Source organism: Cyphomyrmex costatus, unplaced genomic scaffold, assembly GCF_001594065.2.
Source record: "Cyphomyrmex costatus isolate MS0001 unplaced genomic scaffold, Ccosl1.0 scaffold30, whole genome shotgun sequence".
Classification (NCBI taxonomy): Eukaryota; Metazoa; Arthropoda; class Insecta; order Hymenoptera; family Formicidae; genus Cyphomyrmex; species Cyphomyrmex costatus.
The window spans coordinates 1,988,053-2,009,465 of record NW_017277125.1 but is presented as its reverse complement, the minus strand read 5'-3'; the positions used below and the strand labels follow the sequence as shown (position 1 = coordinate 2,009,465).

The window sequence follows — 21,413 nt, the reverse complement described above, 5'->3', positions numbered from 1 at the left end:
ATTTTTTTTTTTTTTTTTTTTTTTGATAGGTGTGTGTACAAATTGCTGCAAATAATGAATGGTGACACGAATAATTCTTTATGCGAATTATGATAATATTCGCAATCTCCCGTTTTAATCGAGATTTTATTAATGAGACTATAAAATGTAACGAGGAAATTTTAATCGATTTTGATACAATCGCTTTTGTAGAAATATGAAATTCTTGATGAAAAATCAAATGGCCTCACATTATCGTTAAATTAAACACTAACTCTTGCTGTCATGAAATATCAGTCTTGTTCCTTAACGAAATGTCTACCTTTTTTATTCTTATGACAAAGTATCTGTAGTCTTGTACTTTATAATTCACACCGTCCTTCGGGTGTGTTTGTTGGTCGTAAGAAAGACCATCGACCGGAAGCGAGTACCACCTTATCGCATGTTCTTTGGTTTGCCTGATTTTTATGCCAATTCGGATAATTTGGACCTCGTCTTTCGTTGGTCCGTGCATCAATCGTCGTCGCAACACACAAACGCGCCCATAATTTTCTACTGATATCGCATGACAGCGATACTGATATGAGAAGAAAACGGAATTCTGTATCTTTTCTGTCGTCAAGTCGTTCTTAACTCGGAAATAATCACCTAGAGTATCTTTGTATCCTAGCGATAAGAAAATGTGAATTGTAAAATAATTGTTTTGTAAAGATATTATTTTACATATTTTCTTTTTTTTTCTTAATTATTTTTTACAAACTTTTAAATATATGATTCCATCGAAGATGGAATAAAAAAGCGTTATATTACAATAACTAAAATTGTTTTAAAATATTGTTATAATCTATTAACGCGCTTATTTCATTTAATATTTGTTTCGTTTCTACTTTCCTTTAGAAAATTCATTAAAATCGTATCTATTTTGTTTTCAAATTCTAATAAATATTAATAAATAAGATCAGAAAACAATCTCAACGATAAAGTTATTAAAAAATAATAATAAACAAATTTATTTGCAGTAAAAATAGGTGATTATTTACATAAAGAAAAAAATTGAGCTAATTACTCCCGTGTTAGTGCAATTTCACATATGTGTGATAGGAGTAGTAATTTAGTCGACGATTTAGTTCTTTCTGTTCATGAATGCGGCACGCTTGAAGAAACGCACCCGACGTGATGGCATCTCCGCATCATCGTATTACATCTATGCCGTCGGAACAATTGCGCGCTCCATTTTATGCAACATCAAAGGCATGCCAAGGCGTGTGAATCGCGCGTTTTCTTTTGTCCGATCGGACTGGATAAAATGAAAAACACTGACCGTGACTACTGTTGACCGAGTATTACAGAAATTTTGTAATACTCGACGATCGCGTGGGAGGCGATTGTTCCCTCATATAGCCAGTTTCGCGGCATTCGTATCGTGATTAATCCTTCTATTATGATAGAATTAACTTTGCAATATTTGCATCGTGATAAAATGACAATACGTCTCGTAAAATATTAAATTTTTTAGAAGATATTAGCCAGTGATGCTTGAAAGCTGATCGATTGAGTGTAGACTATACAGATAGTACAGATAGAAATCACGCGATGGAATTATGCCTGACAGCGGTTAACTCTACATTACTTGCGTGTAAGTTTTTTAACATAATTAGTCGCGAGATGTTTCAGTGACACTTTAACATTATTATCTCAATTTTCATTGTTTTCTCTCTTTCTCTCTCTTTAATGATTTACAATTAAATAAAAATTGATAATATTCTGTACGTCTTTTAGATAAAGATAAGTGCAAAAAAATTTTTTAATTGTGAAACAAATTGCATGAAATATAATAATATATTGTGTATAAATAACACCATACATTTTTTTCACTATTCTTTTTTTGAGCCATATATTATTAAAGGAAAATTTACTAGAATCAAGATCGCGCGACAAGAATGGAACATTTTTTTAAGGTGTGAGTAAATTTGTACGACCGAGGTGTCTCAGACATTGCATGCAAATAATGAAGGGTTCGTGATTTCCGATCCATCGTCTAACGTAACCGCAACGGAGCGATGGTCTTTTATGCAATACCAGATAATCAGCGGCAGTCATTTGAATTCTTATCAAAGGTAGCATCATCGGCATCCAGTTGATCTGCGTAAAAATACCACGTATTCGATTAATTCTGGGAAGCTTCCTGACGTATTCCGTCCTCGTTCAGACCGACTGACTCATGCAATTGCCAGTTTGCGAGGACAAGGCGCGTTTTAATGCATATCTCGCAAATTAGGCCTAATCACTGCGTTCAGTTCTCTTTCCGTGCAAATTAAATATTCCACTCAGGAGTCGCGCATACGTATAGCTCTCTATTTCAGGCAAGGACTAATGCAGCACGGCTTCCTTCTTGGACTGTTTCCTTCCTACCCCAACTCCTTCCCCCACGTCGTTCAATTCGTGATCTCACGGAACGATCTCGATCGTTAGGAGTCAAGTGCACCGTTCCTTCTCGGTCGACCTCCGGTCGCTCGGTCGCCCCAAGGCGAAAAGTTACGTGGCTTTTATAGTCCGATCTCTCACGAGTTGGCATCACGGACATCTCGCAAAAGTCGCTCTTTAAACAGATCGGCGCGTGCCTGCATCCCATATCGGTAATTTGTTAGATCACGCCCGACCTTTATACGTCGTCAATTAATTTCCGCTTTTTTTTTTTTTTTTGCAATAAACAGAAACTTCGCTGCAGACATTCGCACAAGATTAAGCGTGAAATTAATGTCGATAAGACATTAATTAAGTACAGTCATTTTGTATCCTTTGATTTATATATGCGTAGATAATGATTTCTTTAAATATTTCAAACTAATTTTGAATACTTTTAATCAAATGCTGACAATTATTATATACTCCAATTTTTTAAGATATAGTACGGAAAGTCTATAATTTCTAATTGCTTTTTAATTCAACAATATTATGTTTTGTGAGATATTTATGTGAAGAAAAATTATCTCTGATTGGCGTAAAGGTTCTATATACTAATATGGAAGAAAGTGCAGCAAAGCTGAGATGTTTACATTATACACTTACGATTATGCTCGCCATGCAATTAGTCATCTCTACAGTTGCTCGCTACCCATTTTCTTAAGTATATACCAGAGGACAAAGTCTTTGCGTATGAGTCGATTAAAGTTATTAGCCATATTTCGCAAGCGGACATTAATCGCGTCGCTGACAAGTCCTGAGATGTTGGTTACTTGTTGGCAGAAAAAAAAAAAACGGGTACATCCTCACGTGCAATTTGTACGGTTTCCATTAATGGCGATTGTGTCTCGATTGAAATTTAAATGTGATTACGAGTTACACGCGTACGGCGCACCTACGCGCGATTTAACGACTTGTGTTTGTATCTATCACGATTGATTGCGTGCCAGAGAATTCCTCTTAACCCTTTATCGCACGATTTTTTTCCTCAGAAAAAAGCGCATCCTATAAATCCTTTTAAATAAACTCATTTATCCCTCCCGAGTTGTAGTGTAATCAACGCCATCGTATTCCGCAATTAGGTATGTATACTGTATTTATAGCTCTGACTGAAACGTTGATTATCTTTAACACACTGTGATAACTCAAACTATGCAGGTAATTTTTAAAATACATTATTGATAATCCTATCTCTAGAAATTTTAACCACTGTGTGTTGACTTGGTGTTTTTTTTTTCTTATTATAAAATGCTAGAAATATATCTCAAAAAGAATATTTTATTTATTCTTAGAAAGAACAGTTTTATTGGAGTATCTAAAATAATTGAGCTAAACACAAATCTAATAATTTTACTGAATTGTTAAAATAATTATATGTATAGAATGCTCAAAAAAAGTTAGTTGCTATAATAGAGTTTTATCAAAGTTTTTGCGGCGTTACTTATCGTACTTGAGTTTTCATAATTACTTTAATGGTTCAGTAAAATTATTTTCAAATCTGTATCTATCTATGTCTTTTTAGATATACTTCAGTGAAATTGTTCTTTCCGTGTATGTGTAGTTCACTGTATGACATAATTTTTTTTATTTCTGGAACAGTTAAAATCTCGTTAAAATCTCGGTACACGCCCCTAGGATTTCTTTTTACTTCAGACTCGGTTTTGTCTCACAAATCTATCAGCTGCTTTCGGCGGGGCAAGGTCGCGCTTTCGACAGCTTCCTGATCCACGTCGCGCACTGCTACCGGGAGAAATATGTAGTCCCACGCGCACGCGGTAAAAACACGTACATTCAATGGTATATCGATCTTTTTCGATCGCGAGCAAGGTCAAAAGGGATTGGTTTTGCCTCGCTCTTCCTTCTCTACGTTACACCGCGCCACCCATTCGCCGTCTTTGTTTTGCCTACGTCTTTTCTCTTCTCGCGTAGCGTATTTCGTCGTTCGCCCACTCGATATGCGAACCTTCGCTTCGGAAAATTAATTGCGCTCCCGTCTACCTGTCCCTGCTGTGTACCACCTCCCGTGCCTCTTCTCGACTTGCTCAAGAGTCCACGCAGGTCGATCGTTGGATACCACACTTGTACGTGTCTCTCTTATAACGATGAATGTATCTCCTAGAATTTTCCCGGATGGGCTCGACAGAGGTTTTCTTAAGAGTGAGAGACACTACGAAATAGTGCTTAACTTCAAAAAAAGTTTAAAAAGTCTTTTGTATCCTAACTAAATACAAACGTTATATCTTGACCCCCACACACTGATATTTGTTCACGTCTGTCAGCTTGATTCCTCAATAAATTCGATGGTAAACTTTGGCTTATGCAGATTATGTAGATTCTATTTGTACACTTGATGGATTTACGTGATAAAGCATATGACAATGATGCGCATGAATATTCAACTGTCGATCATGGAATATTTGACCGTCTGTGAAAGCGCCATTCGTATATAAGTATACAGAAAAAACGAAAGTATCTAAAGTTTTAGCCAGATTCAAATCTGAAAATATAATTTTGTTGGACCATCCAAATAATTATATAGGACACTCAAACTGATTGCTAGAATATTAAAACTTTTTGCAGTATTGCTCATTACGTTTAAGATTTATGATGATCTACGTAACACTGAGAAAAAGAGTTTGATTGGAATTATAATTAAAAATGGATAAATCACAAAACTTTCTGGTTGAATCTATTAGAATTCTAATTGCGATAACCAGAATTCTGATTGGTTTAATCATAATTTTCTAGTTTTGTCCATTACTTTCTTAGTGAATAAAATTATTTTTAGATCTATATTTAGCTAAATTTTTAGATACTTTAGTAAAATCTTTTTCTTTCCGTGTAGATTATTCTCATAATTGTGAGAAGAGTGTTAGCAGTCGTATAGTTATAATTGATGTTATAAACATACAGCCAAAGGCCACAAAGTATCTTGTTAATATTAAGTTGACGTAGTGTAACGAGACGAAGAAATACGATCTAGTTAACATTGCTGCTGTACGTGTGTCTCCGTAAACTTGTCTGCGCAATTGCTAAACTGCCACAACCGCTAATTGTCGTCTCTAATTACATTTTTGCCGACCGACCAGACGGCACGATGATGCATGTAACACGACGCGTGACTGTATGCTGCGCAAGGAATTCACGCCACCGTACCTCCATTAAGTATGCGTTACCAAACTTTCCCCTATAGTCGTGCCAAAGACAGTAGATGACGAAACGATCATGGGCGGGCTCAAGCTATAACGCCGCTTGAATCATTCGTAAAGTGTGAAATCTCCGCGACATTTAGATGCCGCCTTCGGTTATCTATCGCGAAGAACAAAGAAAGAAAATCATTGACCTTTAATCCGAAATGAACTATAAAGAGTAAAGAGTACAATTTATTTGCGCGAGAATAATTATTATAATATCGAACCTGAAATATTTAGAAAAAATTTTTCTTATAACGATGTGTAACAGCTTATTATTATTTAGTGAATGCGTAGCATTAGATACAAGATGTTTTTTTATACAATGTTACTGGAATTTCGTTATCACATCATTTATTCTAAACAAGTTTTAATACTAGATTACGGGCTGATCTTATGTCATATATCGTGCAAGAATCCCGACTCGACTTCCTGATTAGTATGCTATCACGATGGTGTCAGCACAATATATATATATATATATATGTATATATATAGTTTTTTTTCGTAGTAAATTATACTAAAATTAAAAGCGTTGAACTTTTATACCGTAAGATATTTAATTCCGGAATGTACTCGCGCGTGCCCGTATTTGGTCATGTCTATATAGGAATCGAATCAGTGGGTCTCTAACAGATCCATGTCCAAGAAAGCCAAAATCGAGTTTTACGAACGACTTGCGATTAACGGGCCGAAGTGAGCGCGGTCAAACATTCTTACAAATGCGGAATGTAGAACCCTTTATCAACTTCGCAGAGGTTCGTGAGTGGTATTCTATGTGAGCGAAGCGGGCTCCGTTTCTGCTCACGAACCCGGACATGGCTCTCACTCTCGCGCGCATTATTGCCACGTTGCTCCTGATTCGATCACGATCCCATTTATCTCATCGACGCAGAACGGTAAATCCCGTGCCCGTGAACACGAGGCACATGATACGATATTATTTGCTGCTGTGGTTCCTCATTGAAATTCATCGTAAAAGTTTTTAGTACATTGAACTCGAGTGGTTGGAAATCCGTTACGAACGTTTTCGTACGTTGAGCTCGAGTTATTGGTTACCTGTGTTCGAAAATATCGATATTAGAAAAATAAAAACCAGTTTTGATAATGTAACTAAAAATTTAGCTGGATAACAGATCTGAAAATAATTTTGTTAACTCCTACTGTCTCATGGAGATGCAACAAAGAAAATTATCGTGCAGGAAATGTATCAGTATCGAAAGTGGAGAGACTTTCCCGAAAGTAAACACACGTAACAACCAATTAACAGAACTCTGTGATAATTGGTATCCGCGTGTGCAAGTCTCCTGCTGTATTTGCGGAATTGAAATTCTATCGCTGACTTGTGTATTTTATTCTTGTATGTTTGATCTTTAACGTGCGCGCGAAGCAGGCATTTTAGATGCGAACAAATATTTCAGGAATACATACATGATAGATATCGTCGGTGCAGTGTCGACAAATTAGAAATGGTAAAAGGCGAATATAGACAAATAGCTTAACTTGATTAAACTGTAGAGGCGAGGTTTTTCATTAAAGCCCCGTACTATCATAATTATACTACAGCATAGCGAACACTTTTGATTGATATTACGTTAGATTTATTGATTGTAATTTCGATAAAGAAAATACACGTTTGGGCTACGTAGTTGATTGATAATGCTGTATGCGTAGGCACACTCGAAGAAGCAGGAAACATTTGTGATTATTTATATGCCGTAGAGAAAATGTGCAGTGATTTCGTACTTCGCTACGTAAATTCGCCATAGACAATTTATAATCTCCATGCTCTGACTACCGTATATTATATTCTATTATTGATATCAACAAATTAACCGATATCAACGTTCGTTCTCAATATACACTGGTAATAGTTGTGGTTTGATCTGTTCAAACTTGCATGAATATCCGATTCAGATGGAAATCCGAAGCATCGGTATCGGCATAAATTGCCATAATTTCTCGTGCTATTTGAAATAGCAAAATCCGCCATCCTCGAATGTACACATGCAACTCACATCTAAGCCATGAATCAAAATCCGCTTAACGATTTTTCCAACGTTAATTTATATCGGCGTTTCCTCGTTTAATAGTTTCACGAGTACTCTAGCCAGTATCTCGCTCGAATTTATAGTCGAATTTTCTACATCGCTTCCATACCATGGAGAATATCTACGCATTTTAATACTGTACACGGATATTTAATCGTGTACAGTATTTCTCGTATATTTAATCAAAGAGGAAAATCCATCGGAATATCGCGATTCGAAGAAGTCATTCATTCGTACTGTGCTCATTACTTCACCAGAAAATTACATGTTTTAAATGTTACGCGAGATCCTTGAATTCATTTGTGAGTCTAAGTAAGTTCCGACATAAGAGTATATTCCGGCGTTTACAATGGTTGATTACGTCACTGCTAAATAAAATTCATAGCTACATAAAGACGTCACAGCATCCCGCATTATGTAATTACATCATAATTTTACAACGTTAAAACTTTCTTTTCAGCTGGTCTCGCGTAATTAGTCCTGCTTGATTGTACCCTCATTTACATCGTACGTATATCTTTTTGCGCTACATTCGTCTTCTCGCAAGTGCTCGTATCCTATCGTTTGTCGGTTGTTAAATCGGGAAGGAAGGACGCGCAATTGTGTAATTCTGCAGCGAGGAAATCTCCGCTGTGTGTCTCCTACGTGTCACAGACCACGTGGACGATTTGTGCTTAGGTAAGTCGAAAAGAAAGTGGTCATTGGAAGGAGAGGCGCGCCTTCGTAAGAAGGCGCGTCATCTTTATGCGTGCGTGCACGTGACTTAACGTCGGCGTTAATTCTTCACGTGCTGTTGAGGAAGTCATTGCGTAATAAACCGTATACTCCGGTAGTCGCTAGGGATCGACGATATCGACGTTTATTATTCGAAGACTAGGACGAGAAACTCGATAAAGAAGAAAAACGAAACGCGATAAGCGAGAAACAGAAACACAAATCCGTTTTTCAATTTTAATGAGAATGATTTTTCAACCGGTATGCCACAAAAGGTATTCAAATGTACCGTGAAAAGTTTTAAAGAATGTTAAAAGAAACGGAAAAAATTTGAAAATATGTAATGAAAAAATTATATTTTGCTGAATTACTTAAAAATTTAGCTAGATACATATCTGAAAATAATTTTGTTGAACTATCAAAATAATTAATAGAACATTGATGACAATGCTGCAAAAAGTTTAACATTTTAGTAATCAGTTTAAACATTCTATATAATTATTTTAATAGGTATAAAACTAATTAAGCATTAAAAGGCATAAAGCCAACTGGCTTTGTCCCCTTTAATGCTTAATTAGTTTTTATACCTATAGAACCTTATTAATTACTTTATTTTAAAAATTACTATTTATTTTTGAATGTCTATTGGCAGTATTTAAACAAAAGATATGCTAAGTTATGATCTACGCTGAATATACATCTTAATAATGTACCCTGACGAATGTGACTCGTTATTTAATGTGCTGTGAATTGAAAAATATTGAAAAACATTGGTATAAAGTGTATACCATTGAGTAAATTAAAGGAGCTGCATATCTTTGAATACAATATTTTCTCATATTTATAACGTAATTTCACCTTTAATCTTAGGTTATTAAGTTCTCTGTGATCTTTTAAATTTCAAAACACTGTATCTTATCCCTGCGTGACATACGATTGTTTACTACTGCTTACCTCTACACTATATTGAAATATAATTCGATACGGTTGTAAAGCCGGTTTTTAATGGCCGATTACGATGAATATACGGGCATATAATTAACAGTACGATGCACATCGCGCGTCACCGAAAGTAACGCCCAAGTTACGACCTATATTCTATATCTTGTAAGTTTAACACGACGTTGTCTTTATAAATCACAATTACCACAGCAGCAATTTAGTCGCCCGACCTTCAGTAGCGAATTATAATTATGTCGAAGCGTAGCGATTTGTGAGTAACGGCCGCCATCGAAGCGCGATGCAATTAAATTTTGCAGGACCTGCTCGCGCGATATGTCGTCTCGCGGTTGACGGATACTAGGCATAAACGCTCTCTCAGCTTCCTTGAACCTTCACAAGCCGATGATTAATGAGTTCGTCCGTCCGGGATTGCGTGTTCTCAAGTAGGTGACAAACATTGGAAAAAACCCATTTTCGTCTTTAAAACGACAGTAAACCTCGTAAGTCTCGGACGTTTTTCAGCTGTCTGCGGCGATTGCGCTTTAAGATTGCCTCTGAATCAACGCTGGGGATCATTAGTTAGACCTTGAAACGTTGGTACGATAATCGTCCGAAAAAGCACAGATGTGCGATTTTATACTGATTACAAGATGGCAAGAGATAACTTAGATGGAAGTTTAATATTTAATAATGGATACCTACTTAGGCGTGTTTATACTTGGAACGTCATTAAGACTCGTGCGGAGCGAAATATTGCTTGCAGTCGATGTACTGTTATTCCAAAGGTTATCTCCGTCGGTACTTAAGCAAGATAGGTTAAAGATTTCATTACAGATTTCCGCAAATACTCTTGCATCATAGGTCTGGTATTTCGCACGTTATTAATGAAATTCTTATATTATAAATGTGATTGTATGTTATTTCTCAAGTACCTGACAAGTCAATGATCTGTAGTCAAGGTTAATTGTGACAGCGACTAAACCAATTCTATTTCGAGCCGATCTATCTAATTCCGGTTACAAATCTATAATACTCGGTACCACGTTAGGTCGTATCCTGTTGGCAACAAGCATACGAGACATTCTATTTTATTCACGGGAATTTTGGGGATTTCCGATGACTACTAGGTATGCAGGAATGCTCACGTTGAAATGCAGCTCTTCAAGTTCACGGTTAGGTAAAATACAGCGAGGCAGAGCAGCAAAAATATAATATTTATATACTTCATAAAATGTTAATCCTGTTTTACATGCGAGTAAGATCCTGTTTTGAGGCTTTTAATAAGACAAATGCTGCTAAAGATATTTTAAATTGCATCTCCACGTACAGAGAAAGGTATGCGGAAAATAAAATCTTGACGCGTGATGTGTATTTTTTTTTAAATAAAACTACTATATATCTTTATTCGAATTTTGTTAACCAGAGCCGGAATTGAAACTTTTATAATAATCACTATTATTTTGAAACGAAAACGGTTATTTAATAGTCGATACTTGTAGCCAATACTTACACTTGATTTTAAAAGCCTGTTTATACCTTTCAGTTGTATAATCATATCTTTGTCTAAACTTATTGCATTTTAAATTGAATTTAATGTCGGAAACTGTCCATACTTGATATGGACATACCACTCGTTTTGAATCATTATGTCATTTTATGTGATTACAGCATTTTCTTAGAAAAGAAGATGCAAATTGTAATTTATGCACAACACGCGGTCAAATGCCACTTTTCTTCTGTATACGATCATATGGGAATTTGCAAGACTTCGTTCACACGACCTATTGTCGAGTACTCACGCGATCTCGTAGCGTTGTCATTTTCACTCTTCATCAATCGTTAGTTCTAACATTCCTTTGGAACATACGCTCGCAACTGTATTATTACGGACGTTACATTAACTTTACATTTACTGTTGCAAAAGTCATTATGAAACAATTTAATAAGACGTCCATATATTTCTATAATAATTTGTTTTAAAATATTTTTAAATTTTGTGTTTCTTTTAATTTATTTTATAATAATGTCAATGTTATATCACAAATAAGCTTTGAAATAGATTTCCGTTTTAATGTTAAGATTTAGGTATGATTAAGAATCATTGTATCTCAAACATTATTTACGTAATGTAATATTTTCACCGAGAAAATTAGACATTTTTTGTGTAACGTCAATTTTCACTTATAATTTTATGGCTCGCAAATTTCGCGGTTGTCGCATATCGAAAATTAAGAGACCGTATCGTATCCGTCCATAAATCACTTTGACGTCCCGTAACATTGTCTCATTTGTTGGATTCCGCGCGGCAGTACATAATACCATTTATTTTATAAAAATGACTTCTCACGTGAATCATCACAGTTTTTACGGTAAAGTCAAGAGCCACGATTTTCTTCCAGTTCGCATGTATGCATATATGCTTATAGCGTGCAGTATATTCCACATATCGCTTATCTGCTACAATGACATAACTTGAAAATTATTACGTTTTGGTTACTCGCAGAAAAAGAATAGAAACTTAAAGAGAAAAAAAATGCATTTTAAAGGCATGTATCTTTATTCCTTCACAATCAATTATTACATCGGAATTGCATTTTAAAATTAATATTACAGAATTTAATGATTCAAGACATTGAAATTCATTTTCTGGAAAACTTTCTTGTTTCTGTGTCGTTTGTGTGGCAAATAAACGACGTGTACTCCGTAGAAAGAATAAAGGAGATAGAGCACGTCTTTTTCGTCGCCGAGTCGTTGAGGCTGGTTTTACCATGATAACTCTTAACTCGAAGAAGTAAAAAAAGAGAAAAGAATTCGCCGGTACTTGCGAGCACACGTGGCGCATACACACGTATTCTCATAACGTAACACGAGTAGCAAAATGGGACGAGGCGCGCGATCGGTTACACGGCCGATCTCTAATTGGCTGACCGTCTGCGATTTCGCAATTTTGTTTGCGACTCGTCTGAACCTTCCGTGCTCCGTACAACACCAGCCACGAAGTCTGCCGAATTCCGAAATACCTGCAATTTTAGCATGAGATTGCAAAAATGCAATGGCGTTTGGAAATGCAAGCCGTCGATCCAACTTTGTCAAAACGAAGACGGGATTATGCGAAATGTGTGGGCGATTATTTTATCCAACAGCGTTTAAGAGAGAAAAAAAAAAGCCCAACAATACAATCGATCCCTCTTTTCTCCGTGTCAATATATCGCTTCCTGCGTTTAGCCGGAATTCATGACGTGCTACGAATTTCACGCATGTCTTTTTGATGTTGTGTCGCGAAATATCGACGCCTACGCATTTGCTTCCCGCTAGCTTCGCGACTGTCTCGAGTAACGGTAGAATAACGGTGTGTATTCAAGACTTTAGACGAGACGGAATCTTTCCTTAATCCATAAAACAAATTACTCACATGAACCTTCTACTTCACTCGCTTTGGCTCGTTTACGCGAAATGTCTTTAATGAGGATTGCAAAGTTTCGTTATGAAACACTGATGAAATAACATCATCATAAATGGTCAAGCCAAAATTGCTTGAATTGAAGATAATTTAGTGTTTTTTTGCGAATTTGGTATAGGAAGTATCGTTTCTTCATTTTTGTTACACAGTTTCTTCTACTTATGTAATATTTGAAGACATTTTACTTGATCATATTCTTGTGCTGAATGTGGATTACACTGAAAGAAAGGGTTTGTTGAAGTATTAAAAAATTTTTTTTTAGCTAGATATAGAAAATATTTTATTTAACTATTACAGTTATATAGGATGCTCAGACTGCTAAAGTATCAAAATTTTTTATAGCATTAACTCGGGTTTCCAACTAATTACATAACTATATTTTGAAGATTCAACAAATTTTATTTTCAGATTTGTATATAGCTAAATTTTTTAACTGTAAAAATTGTTCTTTCCATATGTTTTTTTTCTCCAGCCACAGTCTGGATAAATAAATCAGTTTGTGATCTTTGTGAATTTTTTCATGAATTATTTAACAATTTTATATGTTTCGTATTATATGTATATATATAACGCATAAATTTATATAGTATTCTGACGTTACTTTTTTTACTTTTTTACAAAATTTATTCTAGACACCAATAAGATGATGAAAAACTCATTCTCGGAATTTGTTTGCATAGTTTGCATGTGTCTGAATAGAGCTTAACCGCTCGATCGCTCGTTGATTGATATTAAATATTCATCATCATGTTGACGTTATACATGTGGATCACGGTGGTATACATCCGATTTAACTATTTTTTTACTATCGGCTTATTCTGAAAGTCACAGAGTAAATTCTTATTTAGAATTTGCCACGTCATTTACTATTGTACGCTCCATAAGGCAATCAAGATTTCTATACTTATAATACAGTCGTTATAAAAGAAACAAGAACTTCTGGTCTGTCCAGTCGGATCCCATTCGAGTCAGAAAAGATTCAGCACAATAGCGAAGCCGAAGAAAAAAATTCAATTATGCGAGAAAGATGACAAAGTTCGCAGAGCATTGCCCTCCAAGCGTACCCACTTGGTTAACATTTCCTTGAAATTCGTTTTTGTAAGTTCCTTGACCCCCGCGCGGGCTGCATACGATACAAGAAAAAGAATTCTACAGCCGAGAGGGCATCCATGTATAAAACGATTCGCCATTCTTTACGTTGCTAACACTTGTGGCCCTAAAACACGAGTCGTCACGTATCAAGAAGAAACGGCTGCTATTCGTCGCCGCAAGGTAAACGAGCGCGTGAAGTGTTTTACTACATCACACTATGCGTAGAAATCCTTATCCTTCCTCCTTTCTTCTTTTTGTCTATGGTTATAATGTTTTTCTGCTCTGTTAAACGCATTCGCAGCGGCGCTCTTTGAAAACCCGATATCATCTTGTTGATACAAAGATGATGAAACCAGGCATACTAATTATTAAGTTTCACCTCTTATTCTTTACATAAGCTTAATAAAAAAAAAAAAACTGTGTTTAAAATAATTAAAATAGTTTATAAAATAAAAATTTATTAAATAAAAAGGCAAACGTAAATATATTTTAATTAATCGTCGTAGATCTTTATTAAATTCTACGTTATTAGCTTCTTAGTTGGATGTCATTAAATCAACGTATTTACGCAGCTTTCTTATATACTTACACTTCTTGTATACCGCAAACGGTGAACATAACTTCGGCACAATTCGCGACAAGGACGTGATTCGAATTACTCGACGATACACGCTCGTGTAGCCATGAACCCCTATTCACAGATTCCGAAGTCGCTGCTTCTCCATTCTTCTTCGTCTTCTACCTCATCGTTCCGTCTGTATCTTACCGTCTCCCGCTGTCTGCGCGATCACAAAAATGTCTAATTGCAACGCGGGTGTGTGCGGCTGTCTACAGGCCGTCCGCTACGTGATGGAATCGTATTTCTCTCTACCTCTCTTTGTTTCACTTCAGCTACCCCCTTCTTGTATCGAAAGCGAGAGAAAGAGAGATGGCTATAAGAATTTATATGCTCGATACATTTATATATACGGATCTGTACGCAGGCAAACCTGTCTGCTTAACGATAAACCACACGCGCGTATACGCGCCTTTTCCTTCGATCGCACCACCCTGCTTTAAGATTCTTTTATCCCTGGTTGGTATTCAGTAATAATTCGCCGTATGCAAGGCATCGCAAGGTCGTGCGCGAACAGGTTTTTCGTGCTTCCTCCATGTCTGCGAGCAGAAAGGGTAAAATATTGCCAAGGGGGTGTGCGTCGGCGATCACGGTCGCGCCGCAAATGGCAGACAAAAGAATCGTGTCTCCGAACGTTTATCAGACGTAAATCCAATTACACGCGAAAAATTGCGACGAGGAGATAAAGCAAGACGAGAGCGACACGGTGAGATCAGCAGCGTCGCACCACGAACGTGGTTATAACGTGATTCATCGCGGGTACTTGGTGTGGAGATCCATTAAACCGATGAAATGATTAAGAAATAAGACGGTTTAATAGATCGGATGAGCCAACGCGTAACGGATAATCGCGTTGGTGCGTAACCGATTAATCTTGCACGAGGCGCGATTCCTGCAACGACTTAAGTTTTTGCCCGTAATAGAATCCCCAGTTGCATATCCATTAATTATATGATGACCGGTTGCGGTACTCGACTATACTGCTTCCGCGACACTTGCTTTGCTCTTGCCGAAGGCGGTTTACCGTCGCGATATATATAAATTATGTGATTAGTCATCGGCTGTGTCCACAGAACCCGGAACTTTGTTATAATTATGCATAACTCTATTATCCAGCGAAGGCGGACCGTCGCGCACGATTTTATCGGTAATACCAGTTTGAAACGACAGTAAAGTGACCGTCGCCCTTACACGGGGGTCACAAATCACCGTCGTCTTCTCATAAGGGCATCATCGCGAAAGGAACTGACGACAGAAGCTGTTAATAACGCTCCGCTGCGTTAAAAGCGCTTGCACGACAGTTTGTGAAAGGAAACTTTGTCCTTAAATGTATCCTTCTTTAAAGGAAAAGGTCATACTTTATCTATATGCGTTTAACCCGCATCAATTTATCAAATACTGTCATAATTGTTGAGGTACACGTCAGAAGTTCAAGATTGAAATCTGGCAGAATGCATACGTATTATCCTATATTTCTATTATCGAATGATATCGTTATATTGGATGTACGTTCATCATATAAATCATAAATCTTATCTTTTCCACTTATGTTAGACGTAAATAAATGATTCAATTATTCAGGGAATAACTGAAAATAACGTAATCTTATATTCATTTTATACAATACAAGATTTCAAACGAAAATAAATCATTTTAATTAGAAAAAAGTATCCATAATAAGCTAAACCTTCATTTTTCGAATCATCAAAAAATACATAAGAAAATTATCCATTTAACAAAATTATATTGTGATGTAAATTTAGCAATAATGGTAAATACAAAGTATAAATGTGGCAATGAAATCGCTGAATATAAATGTAGCAATGAAAAGTACTAACAAGACAGTGGAGCATTATAATTTATGCCTATAATATAATAAGCTTTATATCAGGAAGTTTTGTGAAATACGGAAGCTCGTAGAATGAAGGTACAAACATGCGAGATTTTATTACGAGGAATATTTATAGTGATCCAGGCTAGCCAGGCTTTTGTGGCATAAGGAAGTATAATAAGCAGCAAGGTTGCAATGTATTATATCTTTTTAAGACAAAGACATTAAGTAACTCCGCGGGCGAAAAAGAAATTTTATGGCAATGCGAAAATAGGGTGCAGCGCAAGCATCGAAAAGACGCGATGTTGAGAAGCCACGCCTTTTATTATATTTCAAATTTAAAGGAACTACCGCGACTCTTCGATTTCAAGCGTTTTACAAAGTAATATACGCCGATTATGATCTCAAGATTTATACGAAGCGGAGATATTTGCACATTAAAACGATCACGTAATCATTACCTGTCGTACAAAATGCTATAATATATAAGATTGTAGATCTTCTATGTAGTTTATTGTATTGTCCTCGCGTAACAAATTATAATGGGATAATATTTTATAGCGAGACATGTAGTGGGAGAGAACGACATGTTTATTCCATGCACCACGTTCTTCCGTATCTAATTGCTACCTTATATACAGTAGGTGCAAAAAGTATTCTTACAGTGGAGATATCTGTTTTAAATATCTTATTTTTGAAAATAAGTGTTAATTAGCAATTTATTACCAAAGAATAAAATAGATTACATATAAATTTTTTTACCTAAAAAGGTGTAACTATAAAATATATAAAAATAATTAATATTTATTTTCTAAAAATATAGATTTTGAAACGATATTTTTTACATTTATACATATATATATGTATATATATGTGAATAAAGTACATAATTGCATTAATTAACGAAAGATGACAGTTATGTGTTAGAGAAAAATTAAGCAGTTTGAATTTTTTTTTTGATCGAATTAATCTTGTAAGTTATTATGTTACAATTTTATATTTTTATGCCAATGAAGTTACGATTCATGCTGCTTGTTGATCAACACACTCTGATTTCAGTATAATGAAATATTTTTAACACTCTTTGGCATTGTGTGAACGTAATATCAGATTCGCAAACGTTCTCTCACGTATTTTGTGACCGTGAAAGCATCCACGTAATATAAATACATAAACGTGTAAGAAGAAAGTAAACGCGTGAATTATATTACAAAATCCAGCATCTATTATATTTTCTTTAATTTACATTCACGTTTTTTTTCCAGTAACTACAAATAAATAAAATCTTTTTATTTTTAATAAATTTAACTAATTTTTGGTTTTATCGATTACGTATTACAAATGTCGACTTATAGCTTGATCATTGCTCTACTCGATATTTTTACATCTTATCGCTTGAACAAATGCGGGAAATGTTATCTATTTTCTCCAGGAGTTTCTCTTCACCACGAACTCATTGTTTTGCAATTCAATATTGTAACGCCTGGCACGTGATTTCATTCACGGGCAGAATAATATTTACATAATGTCATTTCATTGCTGCCCTCGTAATAATCCGCAAGTATAAAATGAAAAAAAAAAAAGGAGATTGATAACGACGATCTTATGTAAACATGCATCGGTTTATTAGCTTGTTACGTGGCACAAACGTTTCTTGCATTCGTATCTAAGAAACGGTGAAAGCGGCGGCAACACACAACACCTCGGTTTTCGTCATTACAGTATTTCTCTCCCTCGTGCTATTCGTATCCCGTCCGTCTTTATGCGTACTTTTGGAATGCACCGCCGGATTTTTTAATGCACAACTGTGCGCGCGATGCTACATCATCGCGCATGACGAAGGCTGAACGTGATTGTACGCATACGCGGGGGGCATGGAGCCGCGACGGAATGATGTGTGCATGATGCCCGGTATCATTTTGCTCATATCGTTTTCTCGCGAATCCATCTTTGCTCGTGCACCATAGGTGGATTCTCCAAGGGCACAAGCAGCAGGCACGCGAACATTAAGATCGGAGGGCGTTGCACCCTGCCGCCTGTATTGTGCTATACACCCGAAGCAAGAAGATTAAATCAAACGCTTATAAAAAGTATGATAAACTTGGTTGTTCGACCGGCTTTTATTATGGTCTTATTTAGCTCTGAGATAGAAAGAAACTGCGAGATATATGTATATTATGATACTTAGCTTTTATTATACGGAATTAAATTAGTGAGTCCGTAGGGCAATTACAGTCAACCTTGATAGTATTCTCATTGGCAAATGCGATAATAAAAAGATAATACAAACTAAAATTAATCCTCGGGGGACGAGTGCGCGTTCACTGTGTTAATCTGCATTTATCACGCAAATATAAATATCAAGAAAGCGGATTCGGAGAAAATATGTCGTATCAATGATTCTCAAGCTATCTTAAAAGCGAAAGTTTGTTTTTCTACTTTAATAGAAATACAGAATTTTGCATAATTCCAGCCACAGGTTGGTTACATTGATTTTACTAGTATAATCGCAAATAGCGGGGTCCAATTTAACTTTTACTAAATTATGCGCAGATTTATTCTGTATTTCGATTGTTGATAAACGCTTCCGCGTTCTTAGCGTACACGAATCAACTTCTAATTCTCATTAGCATTTTAATAACGTTCAGGACTTTGTGCGGACCGTCGCCAGCCTAGCATTGCGCAACATAACCACTTTCTAATTATAACTTAGATAATCAAACAGAGTTTGATTATTTATGTTTCCAATGATTACATATGCGACTATACCAGCTGTTTCTCTGACACATTGACCTTCCGGCCGTGAACAATTCGATATGTACCACTTTCACGGAAACCCGATGACGACATAGAGTTATCGCCGGCACTGCCGCTGTTTATCATTGAAATCACCGATCTCGGAACGCGCGGGCCGCACGATCTGCGACATTAGGCGACGACACGCATCGGCGAGACGTCGTCGCGTTGCGTGTACAGTCCCACTTTCGCATGCACAAAACGACAGTCCAAGGCATGCCTGCCCCTGGGCCAACTTCCGCGGCGACGAAACGATTTATTGACGGTTGCAAAAAAAAGTGTACCGAAGGGACCTTATTTCGCATGTACTCGGCTGGTTGGATGCGCGCGTGGCGTGGTGCGATTAACAGCAATGACATACGATGATTGGTTCCCTTTTTCACGCACATTATTATTTATTATGTCGAGTATAATAAGCGGAGTGAATATCAACGGTTGCATGCAGAGGTCATTAAAATCGCCATCTCTCAATCTCCCAAATTGTCTCTCTTGCACGTCGCCATCAAGTTTTACCTACTTTTCTGAATCAAATAATCTTCATATCGTGTACACTTCGTAAAAAATGATATCGAATAAATGATATTAGATATCCAGTTTGAGGTACACGAAGGAAATTATATTTGTCGTATATTCCATCTATCGAGCGTATTTTAGCATGACCCCAGTATCCAAAAAAGTGGTCTCAAAACTCGAGTCGATTGCGTAATCAGCGCATAAATAACTATAAACAATGAAATAAGTTGCACGACGAGATCCATAGGCATTTTTTTAAGCGCCCTCAATAATGTGCGTTCTTCTTATTTGTAAATCGTTTATGACGAACCGTTCATCGTCGCGCGTCAACACACTAAACCAGCTTACACACGGTTTTGAACTCCTTGTCGGACGAGGAGGAAAAAAAAGGAGATTTTAGTGAATCCAGCTTGATCATTTATCGAGAAGCGTGCCGCTAATTTGAGAAATTTTTAAACATTAATCATCTGGTGCACAATGCACGCTGACGTAACACGTATACTACCGATGACGTAACTATAAGTACGATCTTAAAAAGTACACGCATAAAAGAGCCGCGAGCACGCGTTATAGGAAACCATAAGCGAGCATTAGCATCGATTACGTTAATTACGTCTTGTTAAAAGTTATTACCGTCATACGGTAGATGAAACACTAAAAGTAAGCATATCCTGCTTCTGTTTACAAATTCCGATCATGATGAAGTCACTCTTGAAGAGGAAGGTTATTATTTAATAATCTACATAATTAATATAATTATTTTTTCGATAATGAAAGCTTGTTCATGGCGAATTAAAAAATTGCAACAATTTATCCATGATATTTTAGCATATATTTAAAGCAAATTATGAGGAGGAAAAAATATTTTCCTCTATAATAATAAATCGATATTTTTATATCTGTTTACTAAAATAATAAATTAATATTGGTAAAACAAGGCGAAGTGTACAAATATTTGTTATTCTTCAGCTTTTTTAACTACCTAATTATATCTCTTTATAATGATACGAGAGATCTTAATGGTTCGAAAGTATATATATACGAGAATAAAAATCATCGTGGATACCTTATATTTTACGATGTCAAGCAATCGACGATTAAAAATATTGGAACAGAAGCCGACATGTTTTAAAAGATATCTCTCGCCTTTTTTTTTTATTTTCATCTTAAACCAATTACATTCTCCCTCTCTCACATTCTTGTTCACGGAATCCTATTGACAGTCGACAAAATAATGCGGTTGGGCTAAATGCGGTCTCGTTTTATCGAGTCGTTCTGCATTAATATTTCTTCTGTTTCTTTTCTCCGTTGTAAAAATACACCCTCATAAAAACGGCGGTAATCATACGTACGTGGGAGGGTAACTGCCGAACGCGGTCGTTGGATGCAGTCATTCGCGTACGATTGCATGTATGATGTACATTCGGTATAACCGAGAAAGGGGGGGGGGGCGGGAGGGGCGCCATATAAGCAGGATATATGAGCGCCGATCGGACCAGTTCAAACGAGTTTGAGACCGAAGGCGAACCGCTCGATCCACGAAAACCACGAGCGAAAAGTGAAAGGGACAGGAGAGAGACACAGGTGGAGTTGCGAGGTTCGGGACAGGAGCTCCCTGTGGAAGATCCCCGACCTAGCATAACCGGCTAACAGCGCTATCATCTCTGTTATATATGTCGCTACAAAATGAATTTCCTGGGAATCCCGGGGGATTCGTACCCCTCCTCCTCGCGAGATCTAAATCGAGAATCGGAAGGGTGCTCTT

General features: G+C 36.5%; 1 protein-coding gene across 1 annotated transcript in view; it reads left to right on the top strand.

Annotated features, from left to right (window-relative positions):
• The window catches only part of nudC (nuclear distribution C, dynein complex regulator), an 86,848-nt gene that overhangs the window by 23,380 nt on the left and 42,055 nt on the right, over window positions 1-21,413 (top strand). The window lies entirely within an intron of this gene.